Genomic DNA, 21,632 nt, shown 5'->3' on the forward strand with positions numbered 1-21,632 from the left:
AGGAGAAATGTCCATCTTACAGTAATTGTTTCTCTGGTAGTTGAATGAATAATGATTTTTGGAAAACATTTACAGCTTTTCTGCAAGTCCCCACTTCAATGTACATATGTAGTAGAAGTAGAACAATATAAGATGTGGGCTTCTGTGAAAGACGAAACCTGGCTAATCTTTAACCATTCTGTCCAAATACTTTCTATCCTGCCACCTAGCCTGCATACTTGTAGCTTGCTTTATTTGTATGGTCCATGCCATGAAATCTAGTCTTCGGGGAGGAGGCTTTAAGGTCAAGCTCCAGTTCTGGGGCCTCTGGACCCTGTTTCTGCAATGCATGGTATCTTCAGCGACAGAGACTTCCCTTCTGCCTCCGGGGCATAACCAAAGGCCACAGCAATACTCTCTACTCTTTTGCAAGTCTCTTGGACCACCTGGACCCACAACTTAAAGAGTTCTTCTCATGCCTGGTGTTGGGGGTTTTGTTAGATATTCTTTAACTTTTGGAGGGAACATTGTCAGCCCAGATGGGAAAAGTTTATTTAAACTATATATGTATATTTATCCATGTACTTGCGTGTATTATAGGCTGGGAGTAGATAGTTAATAGTGTAATTCTTTGTTATGATTTTATCAGAGATCTTTACTATTATTCTTCTGTATTTATTTCCCTCCTCCTCCTTAAAGAGCCCCTCCTCCATAAGATAATTTATAACCTGCTATTCCCTCTCTCTTGCTCCTCCCACCCCTCTCCTTGGGCAATGGTCCTGTTTTCCTTTCCTGGTTTTTGCAGTTGCTCCAGGCTGTGTACTCATGTCTGAAGATTGGGAGCTAGGAGCCTCCAATGAGAGAACATACAATGGTTTTTCTCTTTTCTTTCTGGGTCTGAGTTACCTCACTCAGTATCATCTTTTCTAAATCTATCCATTACCCTGCAAATTTTTACTATTTTATTTTTCTTTTTAACTGACTATCATTCCATAGTGTACATGTACCACATTTCATTATCTGTTTACTAGTTGGAGTATTCTTGGGTTGTTTCCATTCTCTAACTATTGTGAATACCAAATGATCAGCCCTGAAAACATGCATACAAGTAACATTATACAGAGTGAGCAGGTTGTATTTTTGTATTTAGGAATATTAGGAGGGGTGTGCATACAGTATAAATAAATCTATAAATGTGTATAACAATAAAAAAGAGGCCATGAATTTGAAAGAGATCAGGGTGGAGTATGTAGGTGATTTCTAAGGGGGGAGAGGGAAGGGAAGGAATGAAGTCACTATAGTAATTATATTATAATCTCAAAAAAGAAAAGAAATATTTAAGTAAAGAAAGTAGTAAAATGTCCAGTATATTCTGTGAAAGCCAGAGGAGCCATGCCTTTTTCTCCTTCACATCACCCACTATAAAAAAAGAGAAAAAAGCCATTTACTCTGGTGTTTGGAAGCCAAATCCAGTGTAACCAAGGGAGCATTTGAAAAGCCTTGTAGCACTTGCAGAACCACTCTGATAAGAACAGAAATGAAAGGAATGGAAGAATGAGTTTGGCCAAATAAATACTAATTTTCTTACAACTTTACCTGTGATCTGAGTAACTTTGTTATATTATAAACTCCAGCTAATTTCTTATTTGCTTAGATTAACTAGTGACTAAGGAACAGTCACCATGTGTTTCACAGTAGCTATGCAGCTAAGTCAACCCAAACACTAACACTACCTAGAGTGACAGGAACACTCCTGTGTGTCCTTTCAAAGAGTGAAGGGTGTATGTACTTTCATTACTCACACACACGTTGATTCTGTGATTTGAGGCAAGCCTCCCCAGGAAAGTGCTTTGTATAGTCAGAGCTAAGGTTTCCAAGGAGCAGCTAGGTGAACCCAAGATCCACATCATTTTCATACAGAACGGAAAGTTTTCCTGCCCTAGTGAAATCTTACATAAGCCATTTCCCCTGAGATCCAATTCTCAGTGGGATTTTTATTTTGCTCTTGCCTGGTCTGTTCCCTAAAGATTAGCTGTCCCTTCTACCCAAGATCTGTTTTCTGTTTTGCAGATTCATTGTACAGTCAAAATTAGCAGAAAATTCACAAACCTCCCCTTCCTGGGTACTCTCTAGTGTTCACATGGGTTACCTCCAAACGTACTGTGTAGCAAACCTTTCACCACTCTGTGTAGGGACCTACTTCAAAAGAAGACAGTTGCTCTCTCGTATTTCAGAGAACGTTCTAGGAGGGGGAGTGATTATAGGACTTCCACCTTGAAATTTGTGGTCCAGACTTATAATTCTGGCGTGCACGCACGGGCGTGTGTGCATGTGTGCGTGTGTGTGTGTGTGTGTGTGTGTGTGTGTGTGTGTACTGTTATTCTGTCTTCCCTTCCTTGAGTACATTTAGCCTGTGTTATGGCTTGAATGTGAAATGCTTCCGACTGGACCACATATCTGAACACCCTGTTCCCAGTTGGTGGTGCTGTTTTGGGAAGTTGTGTGACCTGATTAGTGTAGGGATCACTGGGCATGGACTCTGATCTGCCTGCTTCTGTTTGCCACCACTTGAGGTCACATCCTACCAGCCCCATCAGGATGGACTCTACCCTCTGAGCCAAAATAAAGCCTTCCTCCCTCAAGTTGCTTCTGGCAGGTGTTTTGTTTTCAGGGCACAGAAGTAACCAATGCATTCTGTATGGTTGCAAGTCTTTTCAACTTGTCAAATTGGAGAATGTGATATCTTTTCTTAATGGGGGCCCTCTGATACTAAGTCTAGGAAAATAGTCTGATTATAGTTAGAGACCTGTGACCAATAAATAGATGGTATTTTATGGCACTGTGGCTTGGCCACAATATGCCTTGGGGTTTGTGCTGTGGATATCGCTCTGTATAAATAAAATGCTGATTGGCCAGGAGCCAGGTAGGAAGTATAGGCGGGACAAGCAGAGAAGAGAATTCTGGGAACAGGAAGACTGAGTCAGGAGACGCTGCCAGCCGCCACCATGAGTAGCAACATGTAAGATACCAGTAAGCCAAGAGCCACATGGCAAGGTATAGATTTATAGAAATGGGTTAATTTAGGATGTAAGAACTAGAAAGTTAGAAGTCTGAGCCACTAGGCCAAACAGTTTAAATAGTATAAGAGCCTGTGTGTTTATTTTATAAGTGGGCTGCGGGACTGCCGGGGTTTGGCTGCCGGGGTTTGGTGGGAGCTGGAGAGAAACTCTCCAGCTACAGGTTTGAGAAAGGTTGACTTAATTATTACAGCATGTTTAATTATATTTTTATTGTAAGAGAAAAAGATTACAGAATCCCCTTAAGTGTATTCTTTTATGATACGTGTATGGTGTATGGTGATATGGGAAGACTGTGTTGAATCCTCTGATGGTTCAGAAGCCAAACAAGAACTGTTCTGTATTTTCTCAAAGAAAGTCTGGAGAGGAGGGAGACGGTGACACAAACTGGGGCCCAAATAAAGCACATGGGAAGCCTCTACTAAACAGTTACCCCCATCCATTCTGGTAGGATTGAGACTGAGGCTCCTCCAAACAAAATCTCAATCAAGCAGGAGAGGTCTTGCAAAATGCCTATTGAGACTCTCGAATGTAGAGAGAAAACTTACCAAGCTTTACCACTATCATACAGCTGTAGAGCCAGGAAGACCAGATTATTGAAATATGATAAACATGACTGTCAAGGCGAAGTACCCCAGATAAATGAAAGAGGTGATGAACAGCTGATATTGACCACAGAATGAATGAGCTTATTTTAGCTAATAGCTGCCGCATATAAAGTTTTTCACAACAAAGAATAATGCCTAAAGCCAGAAGTTAAGTGCCAATGGCTTCCTTTGTCCTGGCATCTGGAGGAAAAGGAAGAGGACCTGGGCAAAAGGTGAGCATGGACCAAGTAAAACTCAGTGCACTGTAAGGAAGTGTTGGTCCAGGGTCTCGCAATAATGGGAGACACACCATCAAAGTCTATTAAACCAGAAGCAAACTTTGTTTCAGAAAAATAAAAAAGTAAAAAGTAAAAAATGAAACACCACGGAGCACAAAAAGCTTATCAGCTAGCTGAGACCACAGCCAATGTTGGAATTCTGGGGCTGTGGCAGTGAAGGCGGGTACTGGCCCCCTTTTATAGTATCAGGCACGGGGTGCATGCTAGGAGTCACGTAGAAATAACTATTAAAAGTTAACTTTGGTCCAGGAGGTTGTTGCTAGAAGGGACGAGGGCGTTAAAAGTTAACCCCTGGCTGTTGACAGGGGAGCTGGCTGTAAAGCAGTCAGCCATTGTTAGCAGTTAACCCTTAGAGCTGATGATTGTCAGTTTTCATCTCTTAAGCTTACAATTTTATATTTCTATATTCCTGGACCCTTCAGAAGATGGCTTTAGGACAGCTATGTTTTGTAGTTTCCCTCAGAATTGAAACACTCCCCCATAGAGAAAAGAGGGACATTCAGAAGACTCAGAAGCCAACACAACTTAACACGGTTCAGGAAACTCTGATGCTTGGAGATTAGAGAGGCCTGTCTCTGAGGTTACATAAGTTCCCTAGTGGTGCTGATGGCAGATCATGCAGTGAGGCTCACAGAAGCAGCCTTTGTAAGTCGTCACCCACGCTAAGGGTGTGCCTTTGAGTCATCCACACTCCAGTAAGTAAGCCCGATAACCTCAACAGCACCAAGCACATGTGTGGTACACATACATACATGCAGGCAAACACACACATATATATAATGAATACTTAAAAATTATGTATATAGACACATTTATGTATTATACCCTAGAAAACAACTCTTACTTGCCTAAAGGGCAAGATTATAGCATAAATGCTTCCATGCTGCACTGCCTTTCCTCATAGGGAAATATTACTAAATTTCATTTACTTTTTCTTGGTTTTACTTTCATATACGTGGAGAGGTACACGTTGCTCTATTGCCTCCAATTTCTGTGTTTTTCTGTGATCCAAACTGTGGGCATGAGTGATTGGTAAGTGCAGTATTTACCCTAGGACTTAAGCTCAGAAAGATTCAAAGTTTCCTACAAGCAATTCTGTGAATGAAAAGAATTTGGGTAGCAAAGGATAGGCTATACTTTGAGGGGAGAAAGAAGAGCAAATGACACCCCAAAAAGCTGAGAAGACTCCTAATAAATATGAGGAAGGAGATGTTCCTCAGTGTGGGTTGCACATTGATGGGGGTTAAAAACATCGCTGCTCAACACCCAAGAGCCTGACTTTGATCCTAGGAGCTGATAAGAAGCTAGATATTGTGGCACAGATCTTCAGCTCCCAGTGATTCTACAGCAGATCTGCAATCCCCGTGATCCTACAGCAGATCTTCAATCCCCAATCCTACAGCAGATCTGCAATCCCCGTGATCCTACAGCAGATCTGCAATCCCCGTGATCCTACAGCAGATCTGCAACCCTGGTAATCCTACAGCAAGATGGGAGTCAGGCAAAGCAGACTTGTCCTGAAGCTTGTAGACTATTTATCCTGGCCTATACTTCTCAGCAGCAGAAATGAGAGACCCTGTCCTGTCAGGGTGGAAGGTAACAGTCAATTGAAAATTGTCTTCTAATCTCCACATGCATGCCATGATATGCTCGTATGTGTGCATGCATGTATTCTCTCTCTCTCTCTCTCTCTCTCTCTCTCTCTCTCTCTCTCTCTCTCAATACTAAAACAAAAATACTTTTTTAAAGGATTGTATATGAGGCAAGACATGGCTTCACATCCCTTCCTTTCCTTTAACCCAGGACTCTGGAGGCTGAGACATGATTGCGGGTTCAAGGCTAGCCACATAGCAAGACCCTGTTTTTGTTTGTTTGTTTTTGTTTTTGTTTGTTTATTTCAAGACAGGGTTTCTCTGTGTGTAGTCCAGGCTGTCCTGAAACTTGCTCTGTAGGTCAAGCTGGCCTTGAACTCACAGAGATCCACCTGCCTCTACCTCCCTAGTGCTGGGATTAGACATGCTCCACCACTGCCCAGATAAGACCCTGGATTTTTTTTGTTTTATTTGTTTTGTTTTTTTAAGATTATATATGATGGAAAGCATAAATAAGCCTTCCTACCACAAAGACCCCATTCTCAAAAGTTCTTTCTTGTAAAACTAAGTCTCCATTCCTTAAGGATTTACTATCCACTGAAATTTGTGCTTTATAGATTAACTCTACGCTAATGTTAACCAGGAATACACAAACTCTCCCTTCTTAAGCTCCTCCTAGTTCCAAGTTATGGAAAAAGTCTCAAATGGAAGGGTGATTGCTGGAAATCCAGTTTATAGACTATACAAAACATCAGACACCGGTCACTTCAATATGCTCAGAAATTTATCACTAATGTTGTCTTCTGATCATGTTAAAGACCTTAACTCTGTGGACCTATGTGAAGTGCTACAAGCCACAGGAAAATGTAAAGGAATTTGGCTACTATCACAAAAAGTCAAGGACTTTTCCAAAGGTTAAGCCATGGCTTAAGAAGTCTTAGTGATATTTTAGCTTTTGTATATATATTAGCTGGTTCCTACAAGGATTTTCTTGTAATGCTATGTATGCTTCCAAGAACTCCTAACAGTGTGTTTACCTAAAATACCCATCAAGCATCCAAGGCCAAATGATCTGAACTGAGGGAAAAACCCTTGTGGAAACTATGCCTGTTTTTTAGGTCAGGTGGTTAGCTTTATTTCTTGTGCAGTTTAAGCTGAGACTCTCCCTTTTCTTACAGCCTTGCTAACATTATGGACTCCTAACTTCTTATCTAACCATTTCTAGGAATGTAGACTGAGCACATAAATCCCCCTTTTCTTGATACACTAACCTATCATTAGTTCTCAGTTGACCTCCTCCTTTACTACTCCCTTTTTGAATTGTAAAAGAAAACCTGATGGTCACTCCCTGAGGAAAACTCTTGTCTGCCTTTATGACTCTGTAAGAATTCAAGCCTGGTGACCTTGCTTAGCCAGAAGATTGCTATTGCTTGGGTTTATAACTAAATACCTCAGAGATCTTGGGAGACCGAAGAGGGATAAGGAGAAGTATAAGGAGACTTGGAGGAGGATTTGAGGGAGAGAACTTGAGGATGAGACAGAGAAGAGAAAAGAGAATGGAAGAACTAGATGGGTAAGAACTGGAGAGGAATGAACTAGATGGGGAAGAACTAGATTGAAGGGCTAGAAGGGAGTACTAGAAGAACAAGATGAGGAAGAAATAGATGGGGAAGAACAAGATGAGAAAGGAGGAGATGGAAGAGGAGCTGAGATGGGAAGGAACTAGATGGATGAGAAACTAGATGGGGCAGAATTCAGATGAGAGAATTAAGACAGAACTTAGAGGGAACAGCAGATAAATGAAGAGAGAAATCAGACAAGAAAGGAGCTGGGCATGAGAGCAGAATAGAAGCTGTATAGAGAGAGATCTGGCTCAGAAGAATGAAGTGTATGGACTAAAGAGTTTTGTGTACATAGATTCATTTCATATCATCAAAGATTAAATTATCATATGGTTGTAGATTCTTCCCAGACCCTGGGAGGGGACTATTGAGGAGCTGGAATCCCATAGTCATCAATAGTGAAGGAGATAAGATAATAACCCTTCAAATTAATCCTGTTTGAAATAGAAAAATGAGGGACCTGTCTCTTTAATCTATGTATATTTCCTTCAGAAATCATGCTAAAGACTTTCCCTTGGAGCAAGAGGGTAAAGGTCCTTGAAAGAGATAACCTGCTATCTTCCAAGATGCTGGCTTGTTAATAAAGCGTTCATGACCTGTCCTTCCTTCTTCTACCACTGTTCTTCAACCACTTCATTCATAGACTCAGTAGTCAACAGTGACATGAATCATCTGTGAGCACACCAGTTATTTCCTATGCTTGCATTTAATAAACACATTCTTGGCTTATCATGGGTAAATCTGAAAACAGTATCAGTTGTGTATTTCTCAGGTATTGTGTGAATGACCAAGATAAGCCATAGCATCAGACTCCAGCATTCATAAATGCCAACCCTTAGGGATGATGGTGACATGAATCAACCTTATAATTCATGTCACATAGAAGTTAACACTATATTCCCATTTATACACACACACACACACACACACACACGCAAACACACACACACACACACGCAAACACACTTGGCAATGTTTATATGCACACACACACACACACACACACACACACACACGCACTTGGCAGTGTTTATATGCACACAACTCCATTTTCTACATGCCTGCTAGTGTTACATTCATTGCTTTTCCTGTTCCATGACCCCATGTGTTCTAATTTGCTTTCTATTGTTGTGATAATATCCAAAAACAACTTGGGGAAAAATGTTTATTTGACTTACACTTAAAGGTCACAGTCCATCACTGAGGAAAGTAGAATAAGAAGTCAAGGCAGAAAATTGAATAGGAATTGTGGAGGAATTCTGTTTGCTGGTTCACATACTGGTAAATGCAGTGTTAGATAACTTATACAGACCAAGACAACCTAACTAAGGATGAAACTACCCAAGGTGGGGTGGGTCATCCTACCACAGGTAAGACTTAAGACAGAAATCCCACAATATGCCCACAGCCAGTTTGATGGAGGCAGTTCTTTTCAGATGAACCCAAGATACATCAAGCTGAGAGTAAAAGATAACCAAGCTACTGTGTAAACATACAATTACATTTTTTATAATATCATCAACAAAATATAACAAATTTGTTATTACAGTTACTTTTGCTAGATATTTTTAGCACAAAAATATTAAATGAAGTTATTTATTTAATTTTCAGTCTATGTGACCTAAACAGGGCTTTCCTTTTATTTATCTCATCAAAGGAAAGTCTACTTGGTTCCTAATAAGTGCCCAGTAATGTGAGACCTCTCAGGTATCAAACTCTCCCCTTTGCTCACTTGGTTTTCTCTGACACTGCACTGTACTAAGAGTATCTGCTGACCTAAAGTAAAAGCTTCCTTGGAGAAGACCTCTTTGTCCAGGACACTGGCAGGCAGAGGATGGAAGACTTGCATTCCCAAGACACAGACATAAGGAAAAGGTGTCGTAGGATCTCACAGCTTAAGGGAGTACAGATCAGCAGGGGTCAGTCCTGGTTATTAAGTGAGCAGATGCAGTGGGGTGCAAGTTCCTTATAGACACCACAATGTCCTTGCTTATCATTTAAGCTCCAAAGAATTATCCCACAGTGGGTAGAATGCTGCTTGTTGGGAAACATTTCTAATAACTAGGTCAGCTTCTAAAACATCATTGACTCATGTTTGGGGTAAAAGACAATGCTCTGTGTACATGCATGTGAAAGCCCATCATGTTTGAGCACAATGCTTCAATGGAAACATATTGGAGTGTTTCATTTTCCAAATCACTACAGCCCATGGCAAGCAGAGGACCAAAAGGGATTCTTCCCCTACTCCTATAATGTGACATTAGTGCCCGTTCTGTGCGGTTCAGGCTCAGGATGGTATTTCACCTCTTCCCCCTTTGTCTCTGTAATAAATGGAACCATTTTTGATTTTGTATGCTCAATTGACTGTAGGGTGTAGATAGATGTTAACACACATCTCCTGACATGGTACATATATGCAGCATTAGGGAAGGTGTTCCATATAAAATACCCATGACTTGTTCAAATCCATCACTTTTCTTCAAAAATCTGCTATCTTAAGCCTACACAGAGTAGGTCTTAGTGACCTGGCTGCCTATCACTTTAGGAACAAATCCAATAGCTGGAGGTCACTGCCCAGTCCACCCCCAGCTTGATATCAGTGTTCTGGTCCTTCTGTCACATTAGCATGCACTGGAGAAAAATGCTATGCCACTTGGGGAAATTATAGTTGAAGGAATGCATGGCAGTGACTGCGGGTGATCCCAGGATGCTTTCCTGCTAAGGCCATAACAAGCGTGGACACAAAATAGACCACTGATCCACATTCACTACCTGCTTCTCCATCTTTGCTATGGAGTTTTCAATGTCAGTCTACGGAAAGTCAGGTTTGTAAACATTTGTCCTACATTGAACCTACAGGTCACCATAGAGCATTTGGAACAGTAGTGGTAACTAAGTACACACAATCTACATTTAATTAAAAATAAGGACATTATTAGTTATAGCTTGATGCTCAAAAACATAATACACAGTGACATTTCTTAACTTTATTAATTTAATGTATTTCATATGTATTTACTTTGTGGGCATTCTCATTTTCTCTCTCTCTCTCTCTCTCTCTCTCTCTCTCTCTCTCTCTCTCTCTCTCTCTGTGTGTGTGTGTGTGTGTGTGTGTGTGTGTGTGTGTATTGTGTCATCCATGCTTGTTCCTTGCACAGCTGTGGAGGGCACACCTCCACTTGCTGTAGTTTCGTCCATGCAGTTGAGTGAATGGGAAGACTAGGATAACAAGAGGAGACTATACTCAGAGGGGATGAGGAAGAGCAAAGAAAACCCCAAAGAGCTGACAGGACAGCTAAACAGCAGGAACAAGGAGAGAGGAGATGCAGAGGATGGGGAAGTGCTCCTGAGCATGGGAGTGTGGGTCAGCAGACACAGAGCACATGGGTGCATACTGGGCTTGCTGAGCCCAGGACCTAGGAACCACAAGACACTTTAATCAAGGGTAGAATTTTAAGCATTAATGTTCTCTAGTTTAACCCTATAGACTACAACTTTCATGGAGGTAAGTGAAGGGGATAAGGCTTAGTCACAACAGGACACCCCAGGTGTCTGAAACATCCAGTGTCTGACACACATACTTTCCTTGACAGACCTAGTAAAGGTGTGTCACATGGGGCATGTAGCTGGAGAGCTTCTCTCTGGGTCCCGCCAATCCCCGGCAATCTGACAGCCCAATTATAAAATAAACATATAGACGCTTATATTATTTACAAACAGTATGGCCGTGGCAGGCTTCTTGCTAACTGTTCTTATATCTTAAATTAACCCATTTTTATAAATCTATACCTTGACAGGTGGCTTGTGGCTTATCAGCATCTTCACATGCTGCTTGTCATGGCGGTGGCTGGCAGTGTCTCCCCAACTCAGCATTCCACTTCCCAGAATTCTCCTCTCCTTGTCCCGCCTACTTCCTGCCTGGCCATGGGCCAATCAGTTTTTTACTTATATAGAACGATATCCACAGTAGAGGCAAGTGTGAAAATGCTCTCCTGGAAGAGAAGAGTCTGCAAAGTTCCCAGACCCCAGCTTGTGAATCAAACTGCCTGCCCTCTTGCTATCTCCCAATCTTTCTCTCTCCAATCCACTTTCCTTTCCAATCAGTTACTCTTCATCTGCAATGATTGAAACTATTAGGGAGCAGTATAATGAATCCTGAGAGTTTTACTTTGATTGAATGAAATAAACATGATTTTGGCTTATCAAAGAAACATCTATTAAAAATATCAGAGGTATTTCCCCAAGTATCGGGTGAATGAACCCTAAACCCATCCCGAGCACCATAATTAACAAAGACAAACAGCAGCTGTCAGGTAGCAAGGCAGCATCAGTCACCCTTACTATCCCATGATGTGGAGAATGAAATACAGCCTCATCTTTACACAGACCCCCTTCAGGGTTTATATGCACAACTTTCTTTCCCACCTGCCACTAGACTTCTGTTAGTTGATTCTGCTATCCCAAGCCTTCTTGAGGACACTGAAGGGATATCCTTTCCATTCGTCAACAAATTACACTGGAAGACTTTGTGATTCAAGGAATTTTACTGAATATATTTTAGTTGAGGGGAAAACATCACATATAACACACTAACAATAGCACAGAAAAACTGCACATATCTCCTTATACACACTATCAATAGCACAGAAAAAGTGCACATATCTCCTTATATCATCTTCTGTCTGTAAGGTCCCGGCAGGTTTCCTCTGCATGGCTTTCCCCAAACTTAAGACTCTAATTAGCCGTGAATGATTTCTGCAGTAAGGGGAGACCTCTCAGGTACAAACTCTCCCCTTTGCTCACTTGGTTTCCTCTGACACTGCACTCTAGGAGTATCTGCTGACCTAAAGCAAAAGCTTCCTGGAGAAGACCTCTTTGTCCAGGACACTGGCAGGCAGAGGCTGGAGACTTGCATTCCCAAGACACAGACATAAGGAAAAGATGTCCTAGGATCCCACAGCTCAAGGGAGTGCAGATCAGCAGGGGTCATTCCTGGTCAGTAAGTTAGCAGATGCAGTGGGGTGCAAGTTCTTTATAGACACCACAATGGGGGTGATAGAGAGGTTGGAGAAAGAAACTGGGAAGGAGGCCAGGAACCCTCAATTTTGGGTATATTCACTTCACAGAGGTGAGCTGCATTCAGAACTCAGGGTTCACTCCCCCAGTGAGCCTCAGAGCCCTCTCATAGAGCTGCAGGGCCTCTTCCTTGTTGCCTTTCAGTTTGTAGACTAACCCAAGCAAGCTGAAGCTCTGCACAAGTCCAACATGCTGGCAAACATGTCTTATGGCCACTCTCTCTAAAGCTATGAGTAGTCTCCAACAGAAAAAGTTTTTTTTCTTTCAGATTAAGACCTATTAAGTAGCGAGTGATCATGTGATCCTCTGATTTCCGATGAAAGTCTTGATAACGGCCATAGCGTAAATGAATATCCTGCTCTTTGTGACACTCAAGATTACTATTCAGTTCCTTCATGTTCAGCGCCTTCTGGAAATTTGCCTGTGCTTCTTCATATTGGCCCATTTCTGCCTGTACTTCAGCCATGCAAACATAAGCCATTTCAAATATGGGCCTGAGTTTCACAGTCTCTTGAAATTCAAAAACAGCCTGTTGTGCTGCCTGCCTTTGGGCCCGCTTATCGCTGGATGTCCTCAGTTGCATCACATGTCTATGGTAGCAGAGCCCTAGTTGGTAATGCAGGTAGCCAGAGGCAGGTGACACCTTCAAGGCCCTGTGTAGCAGAGGGAGAGCCTTGTCTACACAGCCTTTCCTTCTGTAATACTTGGCTATATAGCGAAAGATAGAGTGTGGTCAGGATGTGCTACTGAGGGCTTCTTCAATGTGTATTTCTGCTTCAGCTGCTTCTCCTACATCCTGAAGCTTCAGGGCAAGATAAACTTTAATATTCGGATCTTCTGGATTTAACCTGACAGCCTTCCTTAGGGGATTTAGAGAGATAGTATTGTTATCAAAGTCTATGTGATAGGCTGCAACTGCATAGCCAATGTTGCTTTCAGGGTTTTCAGGCTCCACTGTCAGAGCCATTTCAAAGTAGGTCCTGGATCCTGCATAACTCTGTCCTCCACACTTCAGCAAGGCCCAGCCTTGCTCATAGACAATCTCAGCACACTCCATACTATAGCAAAAGGGACTGCCCAATTCCTTGCATGTGTTCTCCACCTTGTCCAGGTAGTTCTGGGTTAGTGTTAACATGCCCATGTGGTAATGCACCCAGGCACAGTTGCCCCAGGTCACCAAGCTTCTCTTGTCCAACTGTTTTCTCTGGATCAAGGCTTCTGCTTCCTTCAAGCTCTGTAGGGATTCCTCATCCTCTCCTTTCAGGTGTCTCACATAGGCCTGGAGGTTGAGCATCCCCACTGTGTTTTTGATGTCTAGGAACTCAAGGTCCTCAGAGATCCTCATTTCCACATCTGGTATGTGAATGTCTTCCAACAGTAGCTCTCATGTGAAAGGACAACTCAGCTGAATCAGACTCTCCTTGACCAGATCACCACCACCAATCTCTCTGTGAGAAGGAAGCAGGTGATTTGTTATTAGAGAAATGACCCAAAAATTGCCAATTAAAAGTTAAACACATTTTACAACATTCTTGCTTATTTCCTGAAAGTCTGACATTTTGTTCCTTTAGAATTTCTTGATTATTTTAAAACAATCTCTCATCTCCATTTATTGGTACTGCCAGAGACTTCTTCTACATGCATGTTAATGTACCTGTACTTACAATCTCAGGTTGTAAGTTAATCCTTTCAGTCAAGACTGGACATTGCCACACAGATACAGGCACACGAACATACATGTAAGAGTCCTTATCTGAGGTTTAGAATTCTAAAATTCTATTCCCCCTTTCCTTATGTCTTTGAGGACTATGTGCACAAGTTTATGTCACCTGAGCTGACATAGACAGGACCTGTCTGTGTGGTAAACACTGAATGTGGAGGAGAAGTCACTGGGGGTCTGCCTATTTCATCTCAGACACAAACAAGGAATTGTTCTCCATAGGCTGATGCAGAACAAATGGACATGCTCTCTGCCTTGTGACACTGGGGATATGACTCTTCTCTAGAACTTTTATCTTTGGACGATGTAGCTGGGGAGATTCCGGAGAGTAAGTCAACTTAGCTCTCCCTCCTATGGTTACAAAGAATCCCTTTATTTTAAAGATGCTTATACAACTTCATGGCTTTTCTGGTTTCCCTATAGAGCAGTACAAGTAGTTTCAAACCATGTATCATTCCTGTCTCAGAGAACCACCTATAGAGAACCACCTATAAATCTAATAACTTAGCTTTAGGGTAGTTACCCAAAAGCAAGCAGCTTGGAGACAAATCTGTGCTCAGAAGGCAAAAATGCCTTTGTTCCTGTTGGTAGCTGTCTCTGCCAGAGACCAGAGATGCCATAGTGCTTAAACCAGCTGTCTTCACTTTTCACATGGCCATGCCAAGAATAGTAGAGTACAGGTGTTATCTTACCCATATCAGAGCACACTAGCATTGTGCCCATAAGGGTAGGCTAATGGAAACAGACAGCCATCTAGACATCTCATGGATCAGCCAATTGGTCAGGTTTGCTCACCCATACCTCATGCCTCCATCCATGAATGTTATGAACAATGCACTAGTGACCATTGATGGCCCTCTTTTCCAGGTCCTAATTTTATAAGACCACAGTGGTTTTCAATCTTCCTAATCCTGTAGCCCTTTAATACAGGTAAGCATCTTATGGTGAATGCCAACCTTGAAATTATTTCATTACCACTTCCTAACTATAATTTTGCTACTGTTAAGAATCATAATATAAATATCTGATATGTGTCTCCCAGATGGATGTTGACACACAATTGAGAACTGCTGTAGAAAAGGAACTTTGTCTTCTTTCTTTCAGTGAAGTTCCCACTTACAATACCACAATAAATCTTTTGGAAAACACCTTCTGTGGAGCATTAACATCTGTTTTCTATACTGTAAGATTGGAACATAAAACCACCATGGACTCAATGGAAGCTTTGTGTGACTGTGAGCTTTGGCACACTGAGTCTTGAATTAAAATTCATCTTAGTCTAGAATCCTTCTGTCCAACTCAAATCCTCTTTCTTTTCCTTTGACTAGTTTTCAGTGCAGAACTTCCCTAAACATTATTGTCTTGAGGACCATGTAGTGCATGGAACAGGAAAAGGACCATGACTGAAATGATGTGATGTTTGGTCAGGATAGTGTTTTCCTCCTTTACCTCTAAAAAGTATAGATTCATGGAAAGCTTCCCAGTCAGTGCAAAACTCAGCTTTCTCCTTCACCGGGTTTTTCAATATGTACATCTTATACAAGTACAGTAGGAGAACTAGTGAGGAAACTGAGGTGGTTGCAACAACACATGGACAACTGTCATTTGTCCCCTTAATGATCTAAGTGCTGGAACTGACATTCATCAGCTGATGTAGACTCCTTCATCACCAATGCCTCCAGTTCCTGCTACCCTGGACAGGCACACCTCTAGCCTTAGTGCTCACACATTTTTTAGCCTTTGGCAACTGTAAACTTTGTCTCTATCACTTTAATTAGTCATTTAAGAATGGTAATGTAAGTGTGAAATGACACACAAAAGGTTGTTGAATTTGTAGAGATCAGTCACTGCAACAGAGAAGGTAAGAGGAAGTTGGAGAAGGGTCCATTTTGCCCAAGGGATGCATAAAAGTTGCACATAAACAATGAACCCAGAAAACTATAAAATTAATTAAAAGAAATTAAAATAGAAAGTAATGGAATTATAACTTGTATTAATGAGGAAGGGCAGCATTCACATGGTTCATTATAAATAAAGGCCCTTGAAGGGAAAGCTGTCACCTCCTAGACTATGGGAGAAGACCTGCAACTCGTGGAGACCTGCCCATGTCTCCTCCATTAAGAGCTATTCTTGTTGGGGAGGTCCTTGATCTGGCTAATGATGTGCCCTGGAAAGGCAAGTTTACCTTCATCCACACTGAAGAGATAGGAGGAATACTTCTCCCTTCAATGAGGTAATGGATTTTCTTTCCCAGAGTGTCTTCTCCCTGTAGTGCAATGCCTAGCAGCTGCCATGAGCTTGGGCTGAGCCTGCCTGCCTTCTGAGCCCTGACCTGGAAGGTAGAACTGTTCTGCCCATCTCCCCATACTTGTCCTTTCTTTCTCCTCTAAAGCTCCCCTCCCAGCCATGTGGCTGCTTGTACAACCTGTTGCTGTCCTTCAAGAAGGCTCAACACAATATGCGTGTGTATCCCATACCCCTGTTCTTCTCTATTCTCCTATTCTGAGCATCTACTGAAATTGACAACTTGCTTGCCCTGGGGCTTGCCATTAAAATTGCAATAAATTATCCTGGAACTCCCTTTTCAGTCCATTTCTAAGTTCTTTTAAAAGGCAACTAAGCACCCTAAGAGGACACCCAGTTTTCACCTTATCACTAAGATAAATAAAACTACCCAAAGAGCCGGGCGGTGGTGGCTCACGCCTTTAATCCCAGCACTCGGGAGGCAGAGCCAGGCGGTGTAGGGCCCTGGTCTTCTCCCATATTGAGTAAAGCCGTTGCCTGCTTGCTGACCTTGACCAGATGTCCTTCCTATGCTAATTCCCTGCCGGTATCCACCCTCCTGAATGCTTTAGGGAAGTTCCTTGTTTGTGTATCCTGCATATTGGGCGTTAACAGCTTAGATGCAAGAATGTAGAACATTCAGTAGCAAACTTCTGCCCTCCGGGGATCCGCCATTGTGCTGTAAGCCTGTATTTAAGGTTTCCTCCCTCTTTCAATAAACGGCATTTGGCATTTGGCATTCTGCTGAGGCAAATGACCCGCTGTCTCTTGTCCCTTATTTTTTAATCCACAGCCCCTCGCTCGGACATGGTGAATGGGTGACAGTAACGCGGGCGTTACCGTTACAAATGGAGGTCCCTACCGAGATTCTACCAAGACGTTACCGAGATCCGAGAAAGAAGGGACAAGCTGATGGACACCCGAAAGGTAAGGCTGGCCAGCAATTTAAAGAAAAAAAGAAAAGATAAGGGTGAATTGAAATGGGTGCAGCTAGCTCACAGTCAGTTGATTGGACTGTTGAAGCAGGAAGGCACCGAAGTTAAGAAAGGGCAAGACAGCTAAAGATTTTAAATAAAAAAGGAAATCTTCCCAAAAGAGAAGAGGGAAGGAAAGGAAATTTCCCGTTAGAAAAGGGAGAAAATTTTTAATCAAGAAAAAAGGATTTTCCCGGTAAAAAAGGGGAAAAATTTTGAAACTAGGCCTAAAGATTGGGGCCCTGTAGAGAAAGTATGAACAAAAGAAAAAAGCCTCTTCCGAGTGATAATGGAGGAAGAAAAGACTTTTTCCAATTGTAGAATTTTCAGGATAGCTGAAACTCTGAGCTCTTTCTGCAGTGCAGCATCTGAATTACAAAGAATCGGCAGGTAGGCCTCATTGCTGCTGGCTGAACAGCAAGAGAGCCCAGAGGTTAGAAGTTCTGCTGTCTGTTTGCTTATTTTGGTTCAAATGCTTTTTATTTCTCCCTCAGAGTGGGAATAATTCAATATTTAGGATCCCTTCGTGGGAAATGTTTTTCTGTTTTTCCCTTATGGTGGGAATAACTCATTAGGTAGTCCCTTCATGGGAGTAGGAAGTTTAAACATGAGTTTGTGTGTGCGGGGCGCCCAGCGGCGGCAGTGGTGGACATGCACAAGATAGCTCGGAGCGGCGGGCAGACAGGTACAGGCCGGTGGGAGGTGGAGCTGCAATGGAGCGCGGCCCGGGCGGGCACCAGCACTAGAGCCTGGGCACTGGACGGAGCCAAAGCTAAGCCACAGCTTTAGCTTGCTCCAAGTGAGCAGAGGCCCAGGAAGGGACTAACACTAAAAGTTTAAACAGAAATGTGTGTGTGTGTGTGTGTGTGTGTGTTGCATGTCCAGTATAGCTGTGGTCAAAGGCACATGCTGCAGCAGCAGTGTGTGAGATAGCCCGGAGCAGTGGGTGGGCAGGTATGCCAAAGCAGGAGGTGGAGCCACAAGGCCAACAGAATGGACCAAGCCAGCAGAGTCCGGGAGAGGGACTAGCGCCTAAAAGTTTAAACGGGCCTAACTTCTGGTGAAAAATAGTTTTGGTCAGGACATAGAATGCTAAGTCAATGCTGTTTGAATAAAGGATGTTCTGTTCTTTTGACTGTCTTAATAAATGTTTGGATGAATATTTGATTCTCATGGTAGATAAACTAAAGGAACAGGATTCATAATTTTAAACTATATATTAGGTGTGCTCTTGTCTGTTGATCATTACAAAAAATTTGGCCCTGCAATTTAAGTTGCTTTCTAGAAATTCTTGGTTTAATTCTATAGAAGTATAACACCTGAAATGGATTGGGTTGTCAGCTTATTAAATAATGTTGCTAAGATAAACCCATAAATAATAATCTCTTACTGATAAAGAGGTTACAAAATTATTTTTCCAGTAAATAAAATACAAGTAAATTGTTTGGTCCACATTGTTAATATTTGGCAATTTACATTAATGTTACTTGGAATCTATAAAAAAGGATCCTCTTTTTAAGATTTTATAAAAATACTCAGAAGTATTACCTAAAGTTACCTCTTAATCCTGTAGAGATTGTATTTAATGCTTTTATAATTGGTATATGTAAAAAGGACCATGAAAATAGAAGCTGGTGATAAAATTGCTCGATTAATATTGCTTTCCTATTTTAATTGCAAAATGGCACCTATATGTAGAACTGGAGGCTTTGAAAGTATAGGAAAAAGGTGTTTTGACAAACAGTTATCAATGATAAACAGCCTAAATTAAAAATAAAATTATATGGGATTGAGATTAAAAGATTACTGGATTCTGGTGCTGGGCATATCTATAATTTCACAAGAATCCTGAGATCCCAACTGGCCTCTACAAGAAGTCAGGAAAATGGCGGCTATTACAAGATCTTAGAGCTGTAAATAATACCATGCTTCTCATGGGAGCAACACAACCTGGCTTGCCTGCCCCTGTGGCAATTCCTAAACATTAGGAATTTAATTGTGATTGACTCATATGGATGATATTTTATTGGCTGCTAAAGATAAAAAACTTGTTTTTGATGCCTTTTCTAAATTACAAGAGGTTTTTAGCCTGGCTAATTTACAGATTGCCCCAGAAAAGGTACAGGTATCTTTTCCCTATCATTATTTAGGTCATGAATATTTTGTTTTTCTCATTCACCTACTGGAGCGTTTTGGCAAACAGGTTCTATTCTATGGGTACATTCCCCAGCTTCTCCAGCAAAAAACATCACTCCTTATCCACAGGCTATTGCTCAGATTATATTGAAGGGAATCAAGATCAATGTTCAAACTTTTGTTAAGGAGCCAGATATTGTGGTGACCCCATACACCCAGTCTCAAATAGTATGGTTGCAAGCTAATGATAATGATTGGACCATATTGACATGTTCCATGCAGAGTCAGTTTGATACTCACTACCCCTCCAATGATGTGTGTCATTTTTTTTAAATTGCATCCTGTTATATTTCCCAAGATAGTACAGATGACTCCTATTCCTCAGGCCCGTGTGGTATTTATTGATGGCACTTCACGTGGTTTTGCTGTGGTGGTTTCTGGTAACATAGTAAAGAGAATAAAAGTTCAGGGCACTTCTGCCCAAATGGCAGAGGTACAGGCGCTGTTGCTTGCTTTACAGATGTTTTCTGATGAGAGTGTAAATATTTATACTGATAGTCAATATGTGGCACATGCCATTATGCCTTTGGAGACAACAGCCTACATACCATCCATTTCTCCCATTCATGAATATTTATTGCAAGTGCAAGGACTTATATGGTCCCGCTCACATAACCTTTATGTGGGCCATCTTAGAGCTCATCCTCAATTACCTGGACCTCTAAGTGAAGGTAATCAGAGGGATGACGCCATTACTCGTATGCCTGTCACATTAGTTTGTTCTGCCTTTGATAAGGCTACTCAGTTGCATCAACGTTATCATCCTAATGCTGGATCTCTTCATCATAATACAGGCATAACCTGGGAACAAGCCCTCCAGATAGTTAAATCATGTCCTATTTGTGTTGAATTTTTACCTGTTCCTCATTTGGGAGTTAATCCCCGAGGACTTTTACCTAATCATGTGTGCCAGATGAGCGTCACACACGTGCCTTCTTTTGAAAAATTACAATATGTCCATTTGTCTATTGATACATATTCTTCTCTAATTTTTGCTTCTGCTCATTCAGAGGAAAAGATTAAGGATGTAAAGAATCATTGTCTTTATGCTTTTCCTTACATGGGAGTGCCAAAATGCATAAAGACTGATAATGGTCCTGCCTACAGCAGTATGGGATTTTCAAAATTCTGCCAAGACTTTTCTATTGTTAATAAGACTGGTATTCCTTATAATCCTCAAGGACAGGCTATAGTAGAACTCTGCCATCGTACCTTAAAAACATATATTGCTAAAGTAAAAAGGGGGGAGCTAGGGGCTCATCTCTCCTCTCCACATTCTACTCTTTCCCTTGTTTTATATATTTTAAATTTTTTATTGGTGGATTCTGCTGGAGTATCCACTGCAGATAAGCACTGGAGGGCTCCTGTTACAAATCATCCTCTGGTGCGATGGAAGGATCTTTCTACTGGCACTTAAAGGGGACCCGATCCGGTGTTGGTGTGGGCCCGGGGATCTGTTTGTGTCTTTCCGCAGGACAATGAAGTTCCTCTTTGGGTTCCTGAACGCTGTGTGCACCCTGTGGCTGCTGCTGAATCCTGACATGGCAGAGACCTATTGGGCCTTCGTAAAAAACTCTCCCCTTCTGATGCCAATGGGGATTGAGAGCCCAATATGGCCAGCCTTGGCAAACATTATTGTAAGCCTAGGAAGTGTAGCCATGTGGTTGGATTCTTCAGAAGGTAATGTATGGTAACTTTTTTCAAAAATGTTGAGAATGTGTCACACCTTGGAGATTAAGGATAACCCCGAAGGTCAATGACCTTCATTTGTTAACAGTAGCATGCCAGCTAAGCCTTTTCACATTTTGCAACCCTCTTCAAGCTGGTGTAGTACCTACTTTTCAGGAATGGCTCTGTGCAACATTTATTGGCCTCCTGAAATTAATCTAGCCTCTTTTGTAGACACCTTAAAATTTGTGAGCCTGAATGTAGCCATTTATGAGACCACTAGTTCTGCTCCTTGTTTGCTGTTTTTGTTTTTGTTTTCTTTATGGTTCTTAGTTGTTCTTTTGCAGACCTGCCAGCCTAAGTAGTGCTGGGATCAAGAAAAATGGGCCTTGGTTTTTCGTGTTCCTGGAGCTGCGTCCATGCCAGTGGACCATGGCAGTTAGACACAGATGATGCTCACACGCTCCAGAAGAGACTCGGACATCGATGTTGCCGTTGTTGCTGTTATAGCGGTGGTGGCCACTGCTGCTACTATTTCTGGGATGGCTATTTCATAATT

At 41.8% G+C, this 21,632-nt stretch overlaps 1 pseudogene; it reads right to left on the bottom strand.

Annotated features, from left to right (window-relative positions):
* Positions 1 to 12,282: 12,282 nt before the first annotated feature.
* Positions 12,283 to 14,758, bottom strand: LOC131902795 (interferon-induced protein with tetratricopeptide repeats 1-like; annotated as a pseudogene).
* Between the last annotated feature and the right edge of the window lie 6,874 nt (positions 14,759 to 21,632).

Source organism: Peromyscus eremicus, chromosome 1 (assembly GCF_949786415.1).
Source record: "Peromyscus eremicus chromosome 1, PerEre_H2_v1, whole genome shotgun sequence".
NCBI lineage: Eukaryota > Metazoa > Chordata > Mammalia > Rodentia > Cricetidae > Peromyscus > Peromyscus eremicus.